At 66.1% G+C, this 22,111-nt stretch overlaps 1 protein-coding gene across 1 annotated transcript in view; it reads right to left on the bottom strand.

The window, feature by feature from the left end:
• The window catches only part of PTP4A3 (protein tyrosine phosphatase 4A3), a 34,515-nt gene extending 18,929 nt beyond the window's left edge, over nt 1-15,586 (bottom strand). Inside the window, exon 1 of the mRNA XM_058699235.1 lies at nt 15,488-15,586. The gene's annotated coding sequence lies outside the window, so the exon portion shown is untranslated. The remainder of the gene's footprint in view (nt 1-15,487) is intronic.
• Between the last annotated feature and the right edge of the window lie 6,525 nt (nt 15,587-22,111).

The following is a 22,111-nucleotide window of genomic DNA, read 5'->3' as shown; positions in this document are numbered from 1 at the left end:
ACTCTGCCCAGGCTGGAAGTCAGACCACGAGGGTCTCCCTGCCCGGGGCCTCCACACAGAGGTAGGGGGGTCCACCCTCCTGAGACCCGGTGTCCTGCCTTTGTACTCGCAGGGCTGGAGCCCCCACCGTGGGCCCTGGGCCATCACTGCCCCTCCCCAGGTCCCAGCCCACCTGTCCTGGAATGGACACGGCTGGACTCATCCGTGTTTCCAAAATTTCCAGGCTCCGCCTCCCCCTCCGGGGCCCCGCCGTCTGCATCGGCAAACAAGGCCGGGCTGACCCTGGGAGGCGGGAAGCAGTGTGTGCGGGCCCGGCTGCACCCCCTGCCCCCAGCACCCCTGCCCTCGGTCCCAGAGGCCTGGTTGCCCGCCAGCCCACGGCCCACTATTCTGGAGCACAGGGTGTCCGCTTGGGAATTATTAAGCCTCAGGATTCTAACAGGAGGAAAAGCTCGGAAAGCCCGCCCTAGCTGCACCCACAGTCCCCATTGCCCTCCCCCTGGGCTGGCGCTGACTCCCGGCACCATGCCACCAAGTCCCCAAGATCCCCAAGGGCCGGTGCCCAGAACGGGCATGGCGTCCCAGAGGGGCATGGTGCTTCATGGGTCCACTTGGAGCTAATGGTCCCTGAGAGGCCCCTGCGCCCTCCAGGCCCCAGGTCAAGCCCCTGCCAGGAATGCGGAGGTCCCCAACCCTGCCGTCCTGAGAGCTCAGGGCCTCCCCAGTCCACCAGGTAGACCCCAGCTCCTCCCGTGCCACACACACACACAGGACCCTCAGCAGGCAAAAGGGAACTGGGGTCCTCTGAGAACTGGGGTGGGTGTCATGGCCCTCAAGGTCAATGTGACCTCACACAGGAGGCTGCTGGGCAAGTCCCTACCCGCCAGAATCAGCTGGAGGTCCCCCGGGGGTCCTCAGCTGGTAGGAGGCTAAGACACCCCTGGCAACTGAGGAATCCCTCCCTGTGGCTGCTGTGTGCCCCTGGGCCCATCTCCTCCCCTCTCTGGGCCTTTTGAGTCATCAGCACAAAGTGGAAATAACAGACCTTCACAAGGTAGGGGAACAAGAACTGCCCCCTGAGGGGCCCACCCTCTGGGTGCCATCCCCCCCGGTGCCCGTGGAGTTGTCACACGGCCTGGAGGGCAGGGCCCGGGGCTGCCCGCCTGAATCAAGCAGGGCCATGGGCCCCGGCCCCTCTCCACGGAGGAGCCGCGCTGGGTTCCCCTCGGGCCCAGGACCGGCGGTGCGAGGACAGGGCCCCCGAGGGTGGTGAGGAGACCGGGGGAGGGGCCCCTCAGCATGCAGCCAGCACCAGGCAGACGGTGCGCCCCTCCCTGCTGCACCCGGCGCACCCCAATCCCAACTGGGAAGCAGGATCAGACGCCAGCCCAGCACCCGCAGGGGAGGGGCTCTGCCCACCGAGCAGCCGATCCCCCGTGCCCATCCAGCACCGTGTGCCCGTGGCAGGACACTGTCTGCAGTGGTGACCCGGCGTGACCGGACCTCGGGGCAGCACGGCGTGGTGGCCGTTTCTCACCCCCGCTCACAGCAGCCTGGCCAGAAGCAGCCATCACACTCGGCCCGTGTCACAGAAGAGGAGACTGTGGCCCAGCTGGAACCCAGGTCCGCGGGCCATCACCACTCCTGGCACATCCCAGGGATAAGCCCAGTATCTGCCAGGGCAACATGGGGAAGGCCCAGGGACTCTGCCATGTCATAGCCTCACACGACGCTCTCAGCACGGGCCCTGGCCCACGTTCATCCTCAGAGCAGTCCTGGAGGCACCCATCGCCCCGTTTCACGGATAAGTGCATTGAGGCCCCGTTTTATGGATAAGTACGCTGGCCACGCAGTCAGTGACTTGCCTGAAGCCACACAACCACGAGGGGGCTGAGCCAGGGTTCAGAGCCAGCCCTGGGTGGACACTTTCTATGTGTTTTCTCCTCAAAACAACCCCTGATGGGGAAACCGAGGCCCAGCCCTCCAACTGAGGCCAGGGCTCCAGGAAGCCTCGTCACCCAGCGCCTGCTCCATCCCTGGGATCCCCGCCCTGCCCCCACCCAGCACCCGGGGTCGCCGGGGGGTCAGGCGGGCAGGAAGGGGGCGCCAGATCTTGGAGGTAGCCAGGGCTGCCGGCCAAGGCCCTGGTTGACGCGCGTCAGAGGGGCCTTCGGGAGCCACGGGAAAGAGCTCTGACCTGGCCTCGGGAGGCCACGTCCAAAATAACCGGCCCCACCGCCCTGTGAGGACTCAGCCGGGCGCACGTAGGCCCCTCGGCCCCGGGCGTTGCCAAGCTGGGTGCGGAAGGTCACGGCTATTTCTGGGCCGGCCTGGCAGCGAGACACGGGCCCCCCCGCCCACCGGTGCCCCCCAAGGACCGGAGAGGGGCGGGCCGCTGCACCCAGGACACACAGCAGAGGGACCCCCAGGTCCCCCCTGAGCTGCCACCTTCCCTCTCTGAGCCCTCTCTCCCTCTCCAGGAGCCCGTCCGGCATCATTAGCATGTCAGCTGGCTCCATTGGCATTTCCAGGCCATCGCCGCCACCCCAAGCCCCGGGCTGGACAGAGAACCGTGTCCCATCTCTGAAACAGCAGGAGGGGCACTGCTTCCTGCGCGTCAGCGGCTGGAACCCCACGCGGTGCAGCCCACACCCCAGAGATGCCAGCACTACGCCCGGCCTCCAACCCGAGCCTCCGTCTACCCTCTACAGGTCACGGCCTTGCGGGTGCCAGTGACCATCCAACCACCGGGAACCTGAGGCCCAGAGAGGCCGTGAGACTCTGAAGTGGAGCTCCCCCTCAAACCCAGGCCAGGCAGGGCCTCCAGGGGCCCAGGGGAGGGGACAGCTCCCTCCCATCAGCCCGACCCAGGTGAGGTTCTGCCCACGTTCTTGCTCAGGCTGTGACCACTATTCCCAGAGGGTCAACGGCTTGGGGGTCTGGCCTGGTTCCCATCCTGGCTCCCCCGTGGCAAGCTGTGTGACCCTGAGCACATCCCTCAACCTCTCTGTGCTTCCATCTGATCATCTGTAAAATGGGTTCGCTGGAGCTGCAGACGGCTGTCCTCCTGGGGTCTGGAAGGACACCTCCCTTCCAAGCAGCCTCGTCTGGATCCCTTGAATGTTTCTGCTGTGCCAGACACCCCCACGGGCTCTGACGGGACTCTGAGCCCCGCAGGAGAACCCGCGTTCAAGATGGCGATTCTGGGGACACCGAGGGCTTCTTCCCCGCAGAATGTCCCGGAGCCCGTATTCCTCTAGAGACGTAGTGATCTGGAGGGGCGCAGCCAGTGGCACGCTTCCGGAACGTTTCTGACACCACGCACTAGCAGCGAGGGCACCTCATAGAACCCCACCTCGGCCCAGGCCCAGGCTCCAGCCTCCCAGCCGTGAAAGTAGGAGAGCTTCCTGGCCTGGCCTCCCTGCCTCCTGCTCATCTTATGTGGCTTGGACCATCTCTAGCCTGGCTGGTTGTCAGTGGAGGGACCACCACGCAGGGACGGAGGCAGAGCCCGGGCCGGGCCACACCGGCCACCACCCCCTAGTCTCCTGCCCCGGCGTCCCCGTGTTGGTCATGCGTGGCGACCTGAGGGTGGCGGGATCGGCTCCTGGCTGCAGACATCGGCCGCCGTGAGGGCAGCGAGGCGGGATGCCCAGCCTGAGAGGGCAGCGAGGAGGTGCCGGCCACGGGAGGGGAGGCACCCTACAGGCACCCACTAGGCACTCAGCCATGCCGCCCCCACCGCTGCCCCTGCCGCCCCCCGCCCCCCCCCCCTGCAGCCCCACCCACGCCATCCGAGCTGCCTTCCCAGAGAGAAGGCACGTCCCGGGGCGCTGGGCATCAGGACCCGGTCACCTGCACTGTCCAGCTCCCAGAGGACGCAGTGGGGAACCGTCACAGCAGAACGACCCAAGGGAAACCCCTCTTCTCCGGGGCTTCGAGAGCCCCCCACGGGGAGCCAGAAGCCCCACCCCGCCCCCCAGCAACGAATGAGAGGCTAACGCAACTTCCGGCCCAGGGTCCTCACCAGGCCCTGGCTCCCTCAGGCAGCTCTGGGCACCGCTGCGGGCACAGCAGGGGCAGCAGGAGGTCGGGCCGCATCACCAGGCCAGCAGGCAGACCCGTACTTGGCACGGCACTGCCGGCTCTCCCCCCACCGCCGCCCCCCGCTTTCCCCAGGGCTGCCCCTTCTTCACATCAGGCGGGAGTGCCCAGAGGCGGCTGAGTGAACAGGCACGGCAGCCCCCTCCTCGCTGGACCCAGCCAAGCGTACAGGGACAGAAGGGGGCAAGGGACGCACTTCCGAGGTGACAAAGCCCGTGCCCACTCGGCTTCGCCTGACCCCTCAGCAGCTCTGTGAGCCCCCGTACAGGGCACGGGCCCGAGGTGCTGGGCCGACTGGCCCCGCAGCCCCACCCCCCTGTGCCCGGCCGCGCGGGGTTTTGCGGACCCGCAGCGGTAGGAGACGGAGGAGGGAGGGCAGGAGACCGCACGACGGCACAGACCTGTCCGCGAGCCGCCTACTTCGCGCTCTCAGCCAGACTCACCGATGCCGGGCACCGTGCTCAGGCAGGAGGAGGGCGGCTCGACCCTGCTTCCCCAAACTCGTTGAGCCCCACCACGGCCCAGCACCCGCGGGCGTCCCGTCGTCACTCTCCCCTCCAAGCGCTAATGAAGTCCCTGCACGCTGGCCGCCCTGGGGCCGAGCCGGGCTAATCCTATTTTGCAGACTTTAGCTGAGAACCCGCTCAGGCCAGACTCTGCGGGGCAGGGAGCTGGTTACATTTGTTTTCCGAGATAAAATTCACGGAACGCGACACGCGCCGTTTCGCTACTTGTCTACTCGGCATTTTCTAACATCTCCACGGTGCCGCGTAGCCACCACGGCCGCCTGACTCCAGGGCATTTCCGTCCCAACAGGCGGCCCCACACCCGTCGCAGCCCGGCCCCAATCTCCTGCCGCCCGCCCCTGGCAGCCAGTCCGGTGCCCGGGATTGCACGCCCGCGGATTTGCCCCGGCACACGTTTCACATAAGCGGCATCAGGCACCACGTGGCCTCCGGCGTCTGGCCCCGTTCGCTCAGCACGATGCTTTCTAGGGGCGTGCGTGCTGTCATCGGTCAGGACTTCACCCTCTTCGTGGCTGAGAATCTCTACGCCATGTGGAGACCGCGCTCTGCTTTTCTGTGCTCAGCGGACGGGCCTCCGGGTCACCTCCAGTTCTGTTCTCATTTCGCCCGCAGGGACGGCGCACAGCAGGAGCGGTGCGGGACACGACACGGGGGCCGGTCGACAAACACCCACAGGCATCCTTTCTTCCGAGATCCCACACTGGAGCGGGACTGTGGGCGTCGCCACACGGGGTGGGAGCACCTGGTCAGCCCCTTCCCGGGCTCCTCGGGTGCACCAGGCTGCTGAGGGCACCGGGCAGGCCAGGGAGGGACAGAGGTCCCGGCAGCCGGGCAGGTAAGCGGCGGGGGGGGGGGGGGGGGGGGGGGGGGTGCGGTGTGCACCTCCAGGGTCCCAGGCCAGGCGGGGCTGGCCTTCAAGGATGGGAAAGAGGGCCGCCTGGGTGGCTCACTCAGTCGAGCCTCTGACTCTTGATTTCAGCTCGGGTCACGATCTCACGGCTCGTGAAGTTGAGCCCCAAATCGGGTTCCATGCGCTGACAGCGCGGAGCCTGCTTGGGATTCTCTCTCTCTCTCTCTCTCTCTCTCTCTGCCCCTCCCCTGTCTGCTTGCACGCCCTGTCTCTCCTTCAAAAATAAATAATCTTTAAAACAAATAAAATAAAAAGGACAGTTGTCAAAGCAACTTTAGAAGTTCCAAACACAACCAGCACACGTAGAGTGAGCACAGGTCAAGGATTTATTCGTTTGCCAGGGAGCCGGCAGGGGGCAAAGCCGGTTCCGAGAACGGTCCAGGGCACCGAGTGCTCCCAGCCCGTGGTGACGGAGCACCGGAACAGGGCAGGAGGGCAAGACGAGTGATGCTGTAAGGGGTGACACCACAGGGGCCACCTTCTCTGTCAGACACAAATCTGCACGTGCACCTGTGACTGCCCAGAGTCCAGGCCACATGCGGGCACCAGCAGCGGGTGCAGGCATCCCTGGAGACCCGGACCAGGTGGCCTGCAGGACACGGAAGGACACGCTGTCCCTCTTTTGTCTCAAGAGATCCCCCTGAGAAGGGCAAAGGGCTGGGTGTCCAGGCACAGCTTGAGTAAAGGCCAGGAGGCAGGAAAAGTCAGGGGTTAGGGGAGCCAGGCTTCAGGGGAGACCGCAGGGAACTGCTCCCCAGGGAAGGCAGGCTCGGGGGACCCCGGTTCTCAGAATCGCTGCAGGGCACGGGCAGGTCTCTGCAAGCCCAGATCGAGGTGTGTCACAGAATCAAGCACCGGGTGAGGAAACAGAAAGTCCCCAGAATCCCCAATGTGGGGCAGGAGAGTCCCCATGGATGGTGACAGGTGAGACAGCAGTGCCCGGGCCACCTGAGGTCACTGAGAGTTTGGGGAGTATGTGCCCAGAGCTAGTCCCCACCGTGGCGTCGTGGGTACCCCCGCCCCACCCCCTCCTCCCTACCTGGCAGCACCCAGGCTGACCCCATCCTCCAGGGCCGAAGCCCTCAGTGGCAGGCACACCACTTGGAAGGAAAAAGCCAAGCCTCCCGCCCTGAAGGCCCTACCGCTGGGCTGCCCTCCCCCACTCTCCAGCCCCACCTGCCTTCCTGCCCTTCTGGAGACACACCGCCTCCGTGCGTGGTCCTGCTTCCGGCCCTGTGCCCTCACTGTGCCCCGTGCCGGGAGCACTCTCTGCCCCCACACCACCACTGCTGTCTCTCCAGGCCTTTGCCAGCTACCTAGGACTCCTCCCTGGTTCCATCTGTCCAAACCCCCTTCCTTGGAGGCCCACTCACCAGCTCATGGACCCTTAGGAGCACCTAGCAGATGCCATGGCCGGGCTCTGGGTCCAGGGGCACTCATGGGGAGAAGAGCTCGATCCCCGGCATGACAGTAAAGTTGGCCACAGCGACCAGGCGATGACCCCAGTGGCGGGGAGCGCACCAGTCACGACCCCAGCAACAGTAAGAGAGGAAGGGGGCTCTCAGCTGCCAAGGAGCCGCTGCCCAACCGGACCCCCCAACACACTGAGAATCTCCTCTCCTCCATCCAGCCGCCACGCAGACCCCCTCGCCGCAGGGGAGGCGGGTGGAGGGCCCCGCCTTGTCCCGCACCATCTACAGAGCGCGCCGCACCCAGGAGAAAGCGGACTGGGGAGCTGAGGCTAGCCACTGTCCCGAGGCCGGCCTCCCCAGGCTCTGGACTCCTGGCCCAGAGCCCCCGGCGCCCCTCCAGGCTTCTCCCACCATCTCAGCCTCTCCAGGAGGCCCAGGGAACCAGCCACCGCCTCCCTCACACCTGCTCACGCACGCGGCAACCATCTTTTACAGACTGCACCCTTCCTCCCTTCCTGTCCTGATGGTCTTGGTGTCTCGTGACAAGGCAGGGGGCAAGGCCACCGCCGCTCAGACCTGGGGTCGGCCCAGGCTCTGCAAACGGGGTACCCACACCTGAGGGGCAGCTGTGTGCCGGGTTACAGACGAGTCGGCCTGGCACGCAGCGGGCACTCGGCAGCAGCCGGTGACCCTCCTGGGACAGGCCCACGGCTGCCCGTCCTCAGCCCAGGGACGCCTCTGGAACATCCAGTCTCACCCAGGACTGGCTGGTGGACACACACCCCCGGCAGCGTGCTCCTCGGTCCCGGATCCCGCCCAAAGCCCTGGTTCTCACGCTCGCTTCCGCACGGGAAGGGTGGGGGAGACACTCACCCTGCCCCCAAAACCCCAGCACACTCTCGGGGAGGGCTCTGCCCATAAGGACCCTGCGACAGAGCCTTCCAAAGTGGGGGAGGTGGGGACAGGGCAGGGAAAGCAGTGAGAACTCGGAGGGAGGGGAGGAGAAAGTGGAGGGAGGACAGGAAGAAGCCAGGCGGGGGTGCTCCTTGGCTCCCCACGGCTGGCCAGGCAGGGCCGTCTGACCCCCGGGCCCACCAGGCTCCTTCTGAAGGCGGGAGGCCGGGCAGGCACAAAGCAGCCAAGGCCCTGCTGGGGTCAGCGTCCTTCCTCGGGTCGGGCGAGCCCAGCTGGCAGCGTCCGTGGGAACTGTCTCCGGGCCCAGCCAGCCACGCTCAGGCCGGTCGGTGGGCACCGGGGCTGCAAATGCCAGGGCAGCTGGGCACGTCCCGAGGGGCAGAGGCCCAGGCCCTGACCCTGCTGCAGGCTGAGCTGAGGGTGGTGTAGGGGAGGGGGGTGGAGGGACGAGGGTCTCGGGGCCACGACCACCCCTCGTCACTATCCGTGCCCCCAGGCCCCGCCTACCTCTCTACGTCACCCCAACGCCCTCGCCCTCAGCAGTCCCGTCAGAGGCCACAGCCTCCACCTGCACCGTCTCCCGGCCCCCTTCCCCTACACACCTCCTCCTGGACCCTCAGCTGCCTCGAGGGCTCGCCCTCTGGCCCCTGCCCCCTGCGTTAGGGGCCCCTCCTCCGGCTCCCTGGACCCCACCCCTCCCGGACCATCACGCAGGCCACCCGGGGCTGAGGCTGTGACTTCACGGGGCCACAGCCACACCGGGGAAGGGGTAGCCACCAGGCTGGACGTACAGATGCACACACTCGATGAACATCTCCATCCACACTCCAGCCCGCGCGCCACAGGGGGCCCCGGAGCACCCAGCTCCTCCCCGTCAGTCCTCTGTGCCCCGCTGGGGACCCCCGGCCACCGGCTGTCCTCACAGGCCTGGGGGCCCCTCGGGACAGCCCTTCCGGTGACTTCCTGCCAGGGCGGCCGGGGGAGGGTAAACAAGGCCTCCAGATGGCTTCCTGTGGCTGCCCGGCCGTGGGAACGTCCCAGTCGCCGAGGTCACGGAAGAGCCGGTGGGGGATCCGCATCACTCATCGGCGGGGCACCCGCTACACGCGGCTCAGGCTGCCCGCACCCACTGCCCCTCTTTCGGTTCCCGACATCCCCACAAAAGGGCTTCCCGCCCCCATTTACAGAGGGGGAAGCTGAGGCACAGACGGACAAGTCAGGCCAAAGGCCAGAAGCAGGACCTCCTCTCTGCTCACCAGATGCCCTTTCTTTATCAGGCTCCCCCCCCACCAACCCCACGGCTGGGGCAGGTCGTTCAGCCTCACTCCAGAGACGGGGAAAACTGAGGCCAGAGAGGGGAGGGCGTGCCAGGCAGGACGGGCTGGTGGCTGTGCTGCGATGGGGTCTGCTCCCCCCTCCCCACGCACACCTGTAAAGGAGGGGCCGACAGTCCTGGCTCCAGGCCACTCGGCGAGGACCACACAAGCCCGGCCGACGGAGCGCTGGGCACGACGCACCTGCCTTCCATTCCTGCCCGTTCCCCGACCCACCGCCCCGAGCGGGCTGACCCAGGAGCTGCCGCAGTGACACTGTTAACTCGGGCCCTAAGCCTCGTGAGCCCCTCCCTCTACTGTGGTGCCCACAACCCTCAAGCCCAGGCCAGGCGCCTCCTCCTTCCAGAAGGCCGCCCTGACTTCCTCAAAGTCTGAGGGCCACACACTCTAGGAAAGAGATTGCCGTCTCCTAGGGGTCTTGCTCACCCCTGGTCTCTCCCTCTCCGCACCACCTCTCTCTAACTCCCCCCAGCCCCCAGCAGGGGCCAGTGCAGGCCTGGGAGGCCCCTTGAGAGGCACGGGGAGGCAGAGGCCGGGCCAAGCCAGTAAGCTGTGCTGCTCATCCGACTACCCAGCAGCCAAGATGGAGATCATGGGGCGGGTACTGATCAATCAACAGGGGTCCGTCCAGACCCAGGGGCCGGGGTCCACGGCTGCCTCCGGAGAGATCCACGGTCGACAGTAAGGGAAATTTCCAGTGAAATGCGGAATGCGTGCGGGCAGCCTGTTCCCCGGAAGCCAGCACACCCAGCGCCCACAGCGGTTATAATTGCCTGGGCTGTTTGAAGTTTTCTAAGAACCACCACTAAATCTGGATTAAACCGGAACGACCTACGAGAGCCCCGTTTGAGAGTCGCCCCCCCCCCCCCCAGCAACGTGAGCCCCTGGGGCAGTAGATGCGGCCTCTGCCCCCCCAGGCCTAAGAGCACCACAGGACACATAAAGAAGCCAAGCCACCTGGGCTTCGCCTCCCGAGGTCACGGGGCCCCGGCGAGGGTAGACGAGAGCCTGGTGACACGGAGCAGACGCAGGGCTGGAGGCAGCAGCCTGGCCCGCCGGCCGAAGCTTCACCACCGAGGCTGCCGTCTTTGGTCTGACCTCCCACCCAGTCTGCCGCCAGGTCCATGGTGCGTCCCCATTCTCGAGACAAGAAAACTGAGGCCCAGGAAGCACAGGGGCAGGCCCAGGGTGACCCAGAGAGACCTGGCAGAGCCGGGACCGTGGCTCTGGGCTCCCGAGGGCCATGCGGAAGGGACAGTGAGGTTACTGTGGGGAGCCCCAGGCACCCCCTGAATCCCACATGGCAATTCCCAGGCCCCAGTCCAGGCAGGAGAGTGAGGGGCCCGGGAATTGCCTGGGGGGGCCAGTGTGCCCACACCAGCAGGTGACGGGGGAGGGGCGCCAGCAGAAAGGAGCACCCTCTGGGGGAGGGAGGAAAGTAGACCAGGTGGAGCCCACGGCGGGCAGCCACGGGGGCGGTGACGGGACAGGCGGGCCGGCAGGGGGGAGCCCCGGGTGGGGTGGCGGGGAATCCTCCGTGCGCTCCCGCGCCTCTTCCAGGAAGCCTGAGTCACAAGAGGGGCCCCAGGGCCAGGAGAGTGGCTGGAGCACCAGTCCCATGGGAAGCGGACGGGGCAGGGCCGCCTGCCTGTCCGCCCGCCCCCACTGACCGGGCCAGCCCTGGCTTCGGGGTCTCTGTGACCAGGGAGGCCGTGGGAACGAGCGACTGCAGCTCCCGGGGGGGGGGGGGGGGGGCTATGGGGACAGAAGAGCTGGAGACGGCAGGTCAGAGCCCCCCCGTCTGCAGAGGGGGAAACCGAGACCCCAAAGGAGAAGAGTTGGCCCAAAGCCATGCAGCCAATGACCTGTCCTCGTCTGTGCCCTGGCAGCCAGCACATCGGCCCCCAGCCGTGCACCCGAGCCCCCCAGACTCCCTACAGTGGGAGCCGTCCCCCTGAGGTTCCCCCTTCTAGGACCATACCTCAGGGAAGCCACACCCCTGCAGGCTCTGCTCCGCCCCTTCACTGATCTGGTCCAGCCCTCATTTGCTGATGGAGAACAGAGACTCTGGCAATGACCCACCCCCAGGGTCACCCAGCAGGAGAGCAAGACCTTGAAGCCACCTTCCAGGCACGGCCCCTCACCAGCAGACAGGTCCTGAGCACAGGACACAGGGCCCTCCTCCCTGCTGGCCTGCAAGAGTCTCCAGGGTCCTGCACACTGAGTTCATCCCATGTAGGACACCGCCGAGCTCGGGCTGGGCACATGGGAGGAACACAGTGACGGTGGCAGCCGGGAGGCCCAGGACACAGAGGGGTCAGTGTCTCTGGAAGCCCGAGAACCCACGGCTGTAGGACGAGCGTAAGGGCACAGCGCTGACGGCTGATAAGCTGCACAGCAACTCCAGCCGTCCCCATGGACGGTGGCCTCAGAGAGGAGAGGCTCCAGCCGCCTCCGTGCCCACTGAGCCCCCATATCCAAGAGGACCCATCACACCTGCCTGGCTCGAGACGCGCACTCAGCTTCTCAGCTTCTCGCCTTCCCGTTTCCTGGGCGGCCGGCTGAGGCCTGGGCAGAGGCGGGGATGGGCCCCAGGCCAGGGCAGGACAGCCAGGCAGCAGAGAGGTCACTGCGGCGGGAGCTGGGCCTGGCCGGGCACCGCCCACCAACCCTGACCTGGGCCGGCCCTCCAGCCCACCCACAGGAACACCTCCCAGCCCACCGAGGGTCTGGGGTCACCGGGCTAGACGCAGGGTCAGACAGAGGGGCCTCCCTCCTTCAGCCACCACCACCTGAAGGCCACGTGACCTCAGAAAGCGAGGAGCCTTGTTGAGCCTCGGCCTTTTGCTGTAGGACAGGTGGACACTGCTTCCCATAGCCACGGGTGTAGATCAGGACAGGGTCCTGGCACCCAGCAGGCACCCAGCACGCCCCGGCAACTGCCTTCTCTGAGCCTCGGTTTCCCCACCTATAAGCTGGGCTATTACACCTGCCTCCCAGAGTGGCGGTGGAGGAAGACACTCTGGTCCGTGGGGACGTGGACAGAGCCACGTTCTGCACAAAGGAATCTGTGCTCACTCCCTCTGGCCTTCAGAGTCCCCCACGGGCCCAGCTTCCTGGTCAGGAAAACAGCAGGTGGAGATGCTGAGCCGTGGGCCCCCAGCGGGCCCCGCGGCCCTCCCCCCAACCCACCTGAACACCCGACACTGAGGGCAGGGGCCCCAAGAGCAGGGCCGCCTCTGTTCCAAGCCCCGCCCTCGGTACCTGGCAGAGTAGCTCCTGGACACACGTCCGGCAGCACCCACAGCCCCATCGGCTACACCGCATCGCCGTCCCAAGCGAGGAAGGGTATGATGAGGCCCGGCACAGCCACACCAGCCCTGCCTGGGGCCGCCCTCCCCGCCACCTGCTAGCCCCCAACTCTATCCCATTTCTCCCCAGCGCGTTTGTCACCAGAAGTGATCTGCACCCGGCGTGTGTGCGAGCTCTTGGTGCATCTCCCTCCTCCTGACTCACTGCTGGCCCTAGGGCAGTCCCAGCACAGCTCACCAGGGCCTGGCACACAGTAGGCTCTCAAGTTTGCTGGCACAGTGAGAAAGGAATGCCTGACTGGCTGCTTGGAGCCAGATTCCAAACCACCTTACGACCCGGAAGGTGCCGGCCCCACTGAGGACCACCGCCCACATGCTAGGAACCCTCCCTGCCCCCAACAAGGAGCCACAGTGCCACGGTGACGGCCCAGGCTGGAAGGAGGGAAGTTGCATTTTCTGCACACCTTCTGAGCACCAGGGTGGCGTCCGCCCATGTGACTGACCTCACACCTCGCTGTTCCCATTTTACAGGCGCAGAAACTGAGGGGTGAGGCATTAGGTATCTGGCGAGAAACTCGAAACCTCGCCAGACCTTCCTGACTGAGGAAAGGCCCCGGGGGCGGCAAGGGGTGCCAGGGACTAAACAGAGTGGGCGACGGCGAGGGGGGCCGGGTGGAGGTGTGACAGCCAGGCACCTGGTGGGGAGGCCGTCCCGGACGGAGGGCACAGGGCAGGGCCGGCCAGAGGTGAGAAACCCCAGCGCATCACCTGCTTACAGCCTACCGTGAGGTTTGGAGCCTCTGGGTAACAAAGGCAGGGCAAGGTCTTGGGGGACATGCCCACCGGTCCCTGGCCACCACAGCCCCACCAGCTCCAGCCAAATGCTGCCTGGAGAGGCCAGTGCCCTGTCTACTGGCCCCCCCTCTTTTGCTAGGGTCTGCCAGCCGGCGAGGCAGCAGGGGCCCCATCTGGATGTGAGCCCCCAGGAAGACCGCTAGCACAGACGCTGTGTGTGTGCGGACCCCCACCCACCCCAGTGGGGGGCAGGGTGGGCTCACACCAGCTCGGGGCCGACAGTGTCCTCCTCTTCCCAACAAGGGCACGAAGTCAAGCTGGCTAATGCTTCAAGGCAGCGCTTTGATGAGCATTTCCCAGCACACCCCGCCCGGCGCCCTGAGGTCATCCTGAGGCCCCCCCACCCGTGGCACCTCCAGGACCCCCTCGCCTCCCAAACCGTCCGCTTGTCTAAGAAAGGGGCCCGCCCACCCGGCTTTCCTGCTGTCCACCATGCCCACGCTGCGGACGACATCGGCCGCCCCCCCCCCCCCCCGCCAGGGCCTAAGCTGGCACTGAGGAGACAGGGGTGACTAGCTGGGGCCCCAGCCTCATCCTGGCGGTCAGGGAAGATGTCCTGGAGGAGAGCAAGGGCAAGGAGGAGCCAGTAAGCCTAGGAGACGGTCTGGAGGTTCCACCTGATCACCACCCGCACCTTCTCCCACCACACTGGCCACCTGGGGCAAGGGGGCGGCCCACGACCCACCCGGCCCCCCCACGACCCCATCACCCGCCTCTGATTCCAGCAGGGGGCCCGGCACAGGGGAAGCGCTTGGCAGACGCCGTGGGGAGCACTGAGGGCTGACCAGCTCCGCACAGGGGCCTTTGAGGAGCAGCCTGGGACCGCCACGTGGTCAAGGCAGCCTCCGTCCCTTAAGAGCTGCAGCGGGGGTGGCCTGGGGAGCAGCGGAGAGACCCCCGTGCCTGCCTCAGGTTAGGCCCCGGGCTCACGGCCTCTCCCATTTACTCCTCACGGCAGCCTGCAGGGTGAGCCCCACGGCACCCACTTCACAGACGGGAAAACCAAGGCTCCGGTTAGATCTGCAGGTGAGGTGGGCCCGACTCCACCTGGCTGGGCCTCAGCCTCCTCATCTGAGAAATGGGGTGAAGAACCTCCCTCACAGGAGGGTTTGAGGTCAGTGAAGCGGCAGGGCAAGCACAGAGCTTTGAAGAGGCCTCTGGGCAAGACCGCAGACACCCTCCGTTGACCCCGACTGGTCCGCACCCCCACGCTGCTGCAGCGCAGGTGCGGGACCCCCCCGGAGCCCACACGCCACGCTGACGCCCACAACCCACAGAGCGTGCGGGCCAGGGCAGGAGGTGCAGCACATGTCTAACCGCCAGGGTCGGGGTGCCCATGTGGGCTGTGACCTGCTGGTCTGGACCCCACGCCGCCCTCGGACCTGCTAGCACGGCCCAGATGGGCAGCCTCACCTCAGCCGCCGGGCGCCAGCCGCAGAGGTCACCGGACCGCACACCGGAAGCGCTCTGACGGCTTGGAGCTGAGCGTGTGCCACCCATCCCAACCGCCAGCTGTCCAGCAGAGCCCAGGGGCCACGTGGAGAGCCACCTGTTTAATCCCTGTGGCACCTGGGATAAGGCAGCCGACCTGGTTCTGCAGCTGGACCGCTGCCGGGAGAGGGAGGCGCCGCCAGGCTACCAGCCCCCGTAAGGGTCTGAGCGGGGCCGCAGACCGGGTATCGGGCCCCGGAGCTCAGCCTCCCGCGACATCCGCTGCCATCCCGGTCCTACCCGAGGACAGGGAGGCCCATGGGCTTCTGGTGACAAGAGCGTTAGAGACCAAGTGCCCCCAGACTATGCAGATGAAGAAACTGGGCAGAGAGTGGGGCAGAACCAGATCCTGGGCCGGAACTTGGGGGAGGATGAACTCGGAACAGGGGTCACCCGCCCCCCAGAGACGGGAGCGGGGTCAGCGCTTCCAGCCAGGCCGGGGGCGCCCCGGGAGCCCCTGCACGTGGCCGCGCCCAGGCCCGCGTTCCCGCCGCAGCAGCCGCCAGGCCAGGCCGAGGGGCCCCAGGACGCGCCCGGCGCAGGAGGCGGCCGCCCTCCGCCTGCGCGCCCACGGCCCCACGCGCCCGCGCCGCGCGCCCCCGCCCGAGCGCGCGCCGAGGAGACTGACCTGGCGGTCCCGGCGCCGGCTCGACGGGCGGAGGGAGGGGCGCGCGCGCGCGCACGCGGGGCCGGCGCGCGCAGGCGCGGCCCCGGCTCCGGGCGCGCGGGCGGGGGCGTCAGGTCACGTGCTTGGCACGGCCCAATGAGAGTGCTCCCCACGCCTCGGCCCCGCGCGCGCGCGCGCGCGCCCCGCAGGCCCCGCCCGGGTGGGAAGGGGCGTGGCCATGGGGAGCGAGCCGGGGAGTGGGGCGGGGTCTGATCTTGGCTCCTAGCAGGGCCCGCCCGCTGAGGCAAGGACTGCCCGGCCGCCTGGAGTGGTCACGGCCCGTGGGATCCCGAGTGAGGATGGAGAGGGCGAGGTGCACGGGGGGGGGGGGGGGGGGGGGGGGCCGAGAAGGGGTCTGGAGGCCAAGGGTTTTACGAAACTTCCGGATGCCTCGACGTCTCCATTTGTCCATAGGTGCTGAGCACCAGACGCGCGGGCGGGGTTGATGGGAGGATGGGGCCTAGATAGCAGTCACCCAGCGGCGGCATTGGGGTCAGACCAGGGGGGCCCTGAAGGTGGGCTCCTGGAGGGGGGTCATCAGGCCCCCCCCCCCCCCCCCCGGGACCTCGCGCCCCGAGGGCAGGCCCACACACAGAGGTGCTCAGAAAGCGGCAGCTGCCTCTGTAAGGGCTGCTGGAGATCCTGGTAGAAGGGAGGCCCGACCCTCCTCCGTTTCTCTGTGCCACGTGCGCCGGCCAGGTGCCTGTGCCCTTTCGGCCACCAGCCAGCCTCTGGGGAGATTTGTAAGGTGCCCCCCTGGGGACTGGTGAGGGAGTCCCCTTCCGGATCAGTACTAACTAGGGAGCTCCTGGCCAGGCCAGTGGTGGCATGTGGAGAGGGCCCAGGACACAGGGCACCAGAGACGTAGATGTAGAAACGCCAGGGTCCCCTGAGGCCGGTCCATGCACCATCCCTACCCTCAGCCCAGCCTCTCCTCCCAGGAGGCTTGCTCTGGTACTATCTCCGCGTCCTGGGGAGGATGCCCCTCCGACCACCCACCCCAGCAGCCACAGTGACCCCTGGAAGGCAAGAGTGAGAGCCCTCCCTTCTCCATGCAGAATCCTTCATGGTGGCACCTTGGTCCCAAGGCCATCTGACTAGGCCAGGGCTTGCTCCTCTAGGCTCCCTCCTCTCGCCACCAAGCTGCCACAGCATGGAACACCTACACGCTGTTCCTCCAACAGTCAGGGTCCATCCCACCCCAGGGCCTTTGCACTTGCTACTCCTGCTGCATGGAAACTCTTGCCCCAGGCCACCCCTGTGGTGCTGCCCTTCACATCTTGTCCCTTTCAGCTGTCATCTCCTCTGAGAGCTCAGTCTCTACTGGCCATCCCCTCACTCGGCTCTGCCAGAGATCCCCCCCCCCCCACCCAAGCAGTTACACACAACACTGATCATGGTCTGGGTGAGGACCTCACCTGTGTCCCCAGCTGTGTCCCCAGGATTCACACCAGCGTCCGGCACAGATGTGTGCTCACTCATAGATGGGGTGATCAGATGGTGCCCAGAGGCCCCCAATGCCTCCTTAAGAGTCAGCAGGGGACAAAGGACAGAGCCTTGCAGACCTGAGTTCGAATCTCAGTTCACCAGCTTATCCCCACACAGCCCCACAAGGCAGGGACCGTTGTTCCCCTATTTTGTAGATGAGGCACAGAGGGGTTAAGCAACTTCCAAAGATCACACAGCAAGTCAGAAGTAGACTTAGTCCCGACCTCCCCTTGTTTAACCACAAAGCTGGGGTTCCCTGTCCTCAGTGCCTTCACGCAGAGAACAATGGGAAACAGCTAGGGTACGCTCCAGGTTTGAGGTCCTGGGAAAAAGGAACCGTCCACTGAAATGGGGGTCTCAGCAACCACCAAGGCAGCCCATTGTCCATGGGGCCTCAGGTCCGTTTCAGTTGTTAGTCTGTTTCTAATGCTTGGCTTGACCTGCCACCTGCACCCCTCCCCTCGTTTCAGACTCTTTCTCCTCCCCTGCCCAAAATCTCAGGGAGTTTCTATCCCGGCCCCCTTCGCTGTGGGGTGGGGGGCGTGGCCTTCCCCATGGGCTTACAGGCCGGGGTCCCTTTCATCTCCCCCCGTGTGGCCTCAGTGTGGCCTCAGTGCGGGCAGGGAGGAGGCTCTGTCCCCCGCCAACCTTGTGCCGGGGACTCTCCCAGCGAGCACACACCATGCCCTGCGGAAGAAGGACTACTGCGCAGGTTAGGAAACCGAAGCTCCCTTCAGGCAGAGCCAGGGTTCTAACCCAGGTCTGGGGGGGCCAGAGCCCGCACACTGCGGGGGACAGGCGGGCAAGAGGGAGAGAGGGAAAGAATCCTGACTTCACAGTGGGGAAGGTGCTCAGAACTGAGCTCCTCTCATGCAGGAGAACACGCGGCCCGAAGAGGTGATGACCATGCACCGGAAAGGCAGGGGCAGAACCCAGGCCCGAACGCCAGCCGCCAGAATCCTCCCGGGGATTGAGGAGTGGTGCCCGGAACAGATCCCATCCGCACCAGCTCCTGGTCACTGGACCTGCCACCACCCTCCCCCCGAGCAGAGCAGAGAGGACCCCCCCTCCCCCGGCCAGGGAGGGGGCGGGCAGAGGAGAAGGTATTAGGAACATCCAGACAGTGCAGGGGCCGCTGGGGGCGGGCAGGATTAGCAGATTAGCTCCGAGGAGGACAGAGATGAGGTCAGTGGTAAGTGGATTTCCAGAAAGCGGCCTCCAGTCCAACAGCCCCGGCCCCAGAAGCAGCAGGGCCACGAGGAGGGGCCGAGAGCCAGTCACGGGGGCAACAGGTGCGCCACTGGCCCCGGCCTCCACTTCTGAGCCTCTGCCAGCGGGCTGTGTGCTTTAACCCTCCTCGCCTCAGTTTCCTCATCCAGAGAGTGGGGCCGTGGTGATCGTGTCGACCTCAGAGGATAAGAGTGCTCGTTAGTGCTAGGTTCGTGCGTCCGGCACCGAGCAGGTGCTCAGTGAACGTTCTTAGGACTGTCCTCTAAAGGTCATCCTCAAGCCCCAGGGTCAAACGCGAGCAAAGAAAGAACTTGTTGGTCAATGTGAAGTCAGGCAAAAGCAGGAGATCCATGCAGGAGCACGGTGTACGTACAGAAGAAGCGTGCCCCCCGCCGCCGACGCCCTGGTGGCCACGTCACGCCCCCGACCCCCGCCGTTTCGGCCACAGTGGCACACGTGGCCCCTCCCCACCCTGACGGTGCCCGAGCCCGGTGTGCCCCGAGCCCCGAAGGCGTTAACGCCCCAGGACGGGCCTCACCAGCGGGCACACGCCCCAGCCTCCCGTCTGCAGACAAACCGTCGTGGGGGCATCCAGAAGCACAGAGCCCCTGTGTGGTGGCTCCCCCGTGCCGCCCCCTCACCTGGCGTCACCCCGAATACGCCTCCCGTGCCCCAGGCCGTGCCGCCGGGGCAAGCGGACAAGCACCACGTTCCAAACGGGAAGCGGAGCGGACTCTGGGAAGCACAGGCTTGTTGTGTGAAGGAGCAGTGGCTGTGGCGTTTCGTTTCTGTCCCTCCCGAACATCCAGGAATACAATCGTGTGACTCAAATGATGACGACTTTTGTAGCGTATCACCCGTGCGTCGGTCAACGACGCTGTGGAACAAGTCGTCCCGGACTCGGCAGCCTGAAATGCCAATCATCGCCGCGCCTTTCTCGGTGTCGGTGGGGCAGGAGCTCTGAGTGGCCGGGCCGGGCCGTCCGGTGAGCCGCGGTCACGGCTGGGCTGCATGGTGGGAGGCCCGCCCGAGGTGAGGGGACCTGCATCCAGGCTGGCTCGCCCGCTGTGCGGCCCATGGGCGTGGCTCCTGTCCCTCACTGTGCGGGGAGGTGCTCCCAACACAGTGGCTGGCTCCCCCAGGTCGAGGGATCCCAGGGGGCAAGGTGGTGGCTTATAATCGAGGCACTTATAATCGAGCCTCAGGAGCCACACGTGGCCATCGCCCATGGGTCACAGGGGCCTGCCCCAAGTCAGTGTGGGAAGGACGGGGCTGCCGACCAGGGGGCTCAGGTCCCTGCGGGGGAGGCAGGTGGTCCCCCCTCCCAGTGCCAGGGTGGAGCGGGGTGTGGGAGCTCTGGGGGCATGTGACCTGGAGCCCCTGCTTGGGGGAGGAGGGTCCCCAGCTAAGCCCGGGCTTCCAGCCGTTGTGCCCTTCGCTGGCTTGAGACCCTGGCTCTGACAAGCACTGTTGAGTGCTCGCTCCCGGCTGCCCTGGGGGCTGCGGGGGGGGGGGGGGGGGGCCAGGAGCCCACCCGGACAGCCCTCCAGTCACAGCAGTCAGGAGCACCCGGGGAGGCCCTCCAGGTCTGGGAATCGGGATGCGTTGCTGGGGAGGCTGCACAGCAAGCCAATGTCAGAGGAGTGCTCCAATGCATGCAAAGTCCTCCCTGAGGACAGCCACAGCCAGGTATGTCCCCCACCCAACCCCGTGGCCTGGGCCCGCCTGCACCTGCTGCTGCGCCAGCTCCCCACCTAGAGCCCCCCCGCGCGCCAGCCCAAAACCACCTCCTGGACGTTGCACAAGCCGTGCCCTCCAGAGGCTGGAGGACCCCCTGGGCGCGGCTCCCACCAGCAAATAGGCCCAGACACCCACAATGCCCGCGTTCGCAAGACCCCCCACACCCACCGCAATAGCCGGAGCTGTAAGGGCGGGGGGCGGGGGAGGGGGGCGGGGAAACACTTCTGGGATCCAGCGCGCCTCGCGGACGCCCTCTCGTGGTGTCTGTGGGAAGAGCGGGGCCCCGCGATCTGAGACCTGGGCGGTCATTAACAACACTTCCCGGAAACAGTGGGTCCAGGCCAGGGAACCCTGACGGAACCGGGGGTCCCGGACCCCCCGCATCCACGGGACAGGGCCCGCCCGAGCCCGGGGACTGTGAGAGGCCCCCACCAGGCCTCCCCGAGCCTGAAGACGCCCATCCTCCACATTTGTGTGTCTGTTTGTCTGTCTTCTCCACGCGGCCCGCGACGCACTCCCTGCCCGGAGCCCCTGCATCGCTGGCGGGGACGGGAGCAGAGTGACTGAGCCGCAGACGCAGAGACCGGGAGAGCTTCGGCATCTGCAGGTGGCGGCCACCAGGGGGCAGCATGGCCTGCCAGAGCACCAGCTGGCGGTGGCCCCTTAGCAGAAGTGGGGACCCCAGGCCCCTCACACTCAGGATCTCGCACCGCCTTGGGTTGCTGACCCCCTCTCCGCGGTAGAGTTTGTAGGGAGGCTGAGCCCTCATTCCCAGGAAGCTGCCATGACTTAAAATACGGCCTCACGGTGTAGTGAGTTCCCTGTCACAGGAAGGGTGCCCACCCACTGCCGGACACACACCCCGAGTGGCCCCAGGCCCCCCAGTCACCATCTGTAGGCTGTGGAGGTGATGGCAGGGCCCCAGGGGAGGCCGACACTCGGGTCCGGGTGACGAGGTGGGCAGGGCAGCCCAGACAGGGGATTAACACCGGCACAGGTCCAGGGGTGCAGGGATATGTGACACTCCCAGGACCGGGGCATGCTGTGAGGTGCTGGGTGTCCTTCGAAGGCTCAGGTTGGGGCTTTTAGGTGCGGTGACGGAGTTGCAGCCGGCATCTACTAAGTACTCAGCCAGGCCCTGAGCCGAGCACATTTCCTGCTTCATCTTCCTTCTTCCTGTCCCCATTCAACAGAGGAGAAAACTGAGCCTCAGAAGGCAGAACGCGTCCAAAGTGAGCAGCAAAGAAACGGGGGACCCAGTGCAAACCCAAAACCCCCCAGCACCGATGCTTTAGCCACGCCTGCCTGGGTGTTGAAGACACATTCAGGGGGCACCCCACGAGAGGGGGGTCAGTCCGGGGCAATGGCCCAAGGTAACGAAGAACTGAGCGAGTTCAGAATGGGATGGGCGTGGGGGGCTCCCACACTTCCCTAGAGCTCTCAGGAGGAAGTCAAAAGTGGAGCCCACTCTTGGCAAGGTGGTGAGCACCCTGTTCTTGGAGGTAAGCGAGCCCTGCTAGGGGCTTTTCCAGCTTCAATGGCGGGGAGATGCCCCCGCCAGAGAGGAGGCCAGCCAACCACCCTGGGCACCGCAGCATCGAAACTCCTCTTGGGGAATTTTCTTCAGAGTCGGTTTACAAGGAGCAGGAGGGACCAGGCGCTGCCCAGCCCCACTCACCTGTGCCCAAACCCAGCGTTTTTACAGTGGGTGCCCTCACCTGGCTCCAAGCCCAGGGGGAGGGATTGCCCCCCAGCGCAGACGGATGCCCCCTTACACACACACACACACACACACACACACACACACCTGGGCCCCAGGGGGTGGGGGTGGAACAGAATAGCACAGAGTTGTGTTCATCACATTTCTCAAATTCCTCAGCAGCCGATTTCCTTTTGCAAACAAAAGGCTTCAGGGAAGCCCAGGTTATCGCTCCGACTTTATTCGTGATTCAGTGAGCTTCAGGTGAGCACCTGCTGTGTGCCAGGCCTGTACCTGTCCCGTCCTCCGGCTGCGTCAGGGAGGAGACGGCGACACAGGGCTGCCAGGGAGCTCGGTGGACATAAGCGTCTGTCCCTCCGTGCAAAACACACTTCATCCTCTGACACAGCCTGTTTACATCCTCGGTT

This window comes from Neofelis nebulosa, chromosome 14 (assembly GCF_028018385.1).
Source record: "Neofelis nebulosa isolate mNeoNeb1 chromosome 14, mNeoNeb1.pri, whole genome shotgun sequence".
NCBI classification, from domain to species: domain Eukaryota; kingdom Metazoa; phylum Chordata; class Mammalia; order Carnivora; family Felidae; genus Neofelis; species Neofelis nebulosa.
The sequence above is the reverse complement of the archived record's forward strand: the minus strand, read 5'-3'. Positions and strand labels throughout refer to the sequence as shown.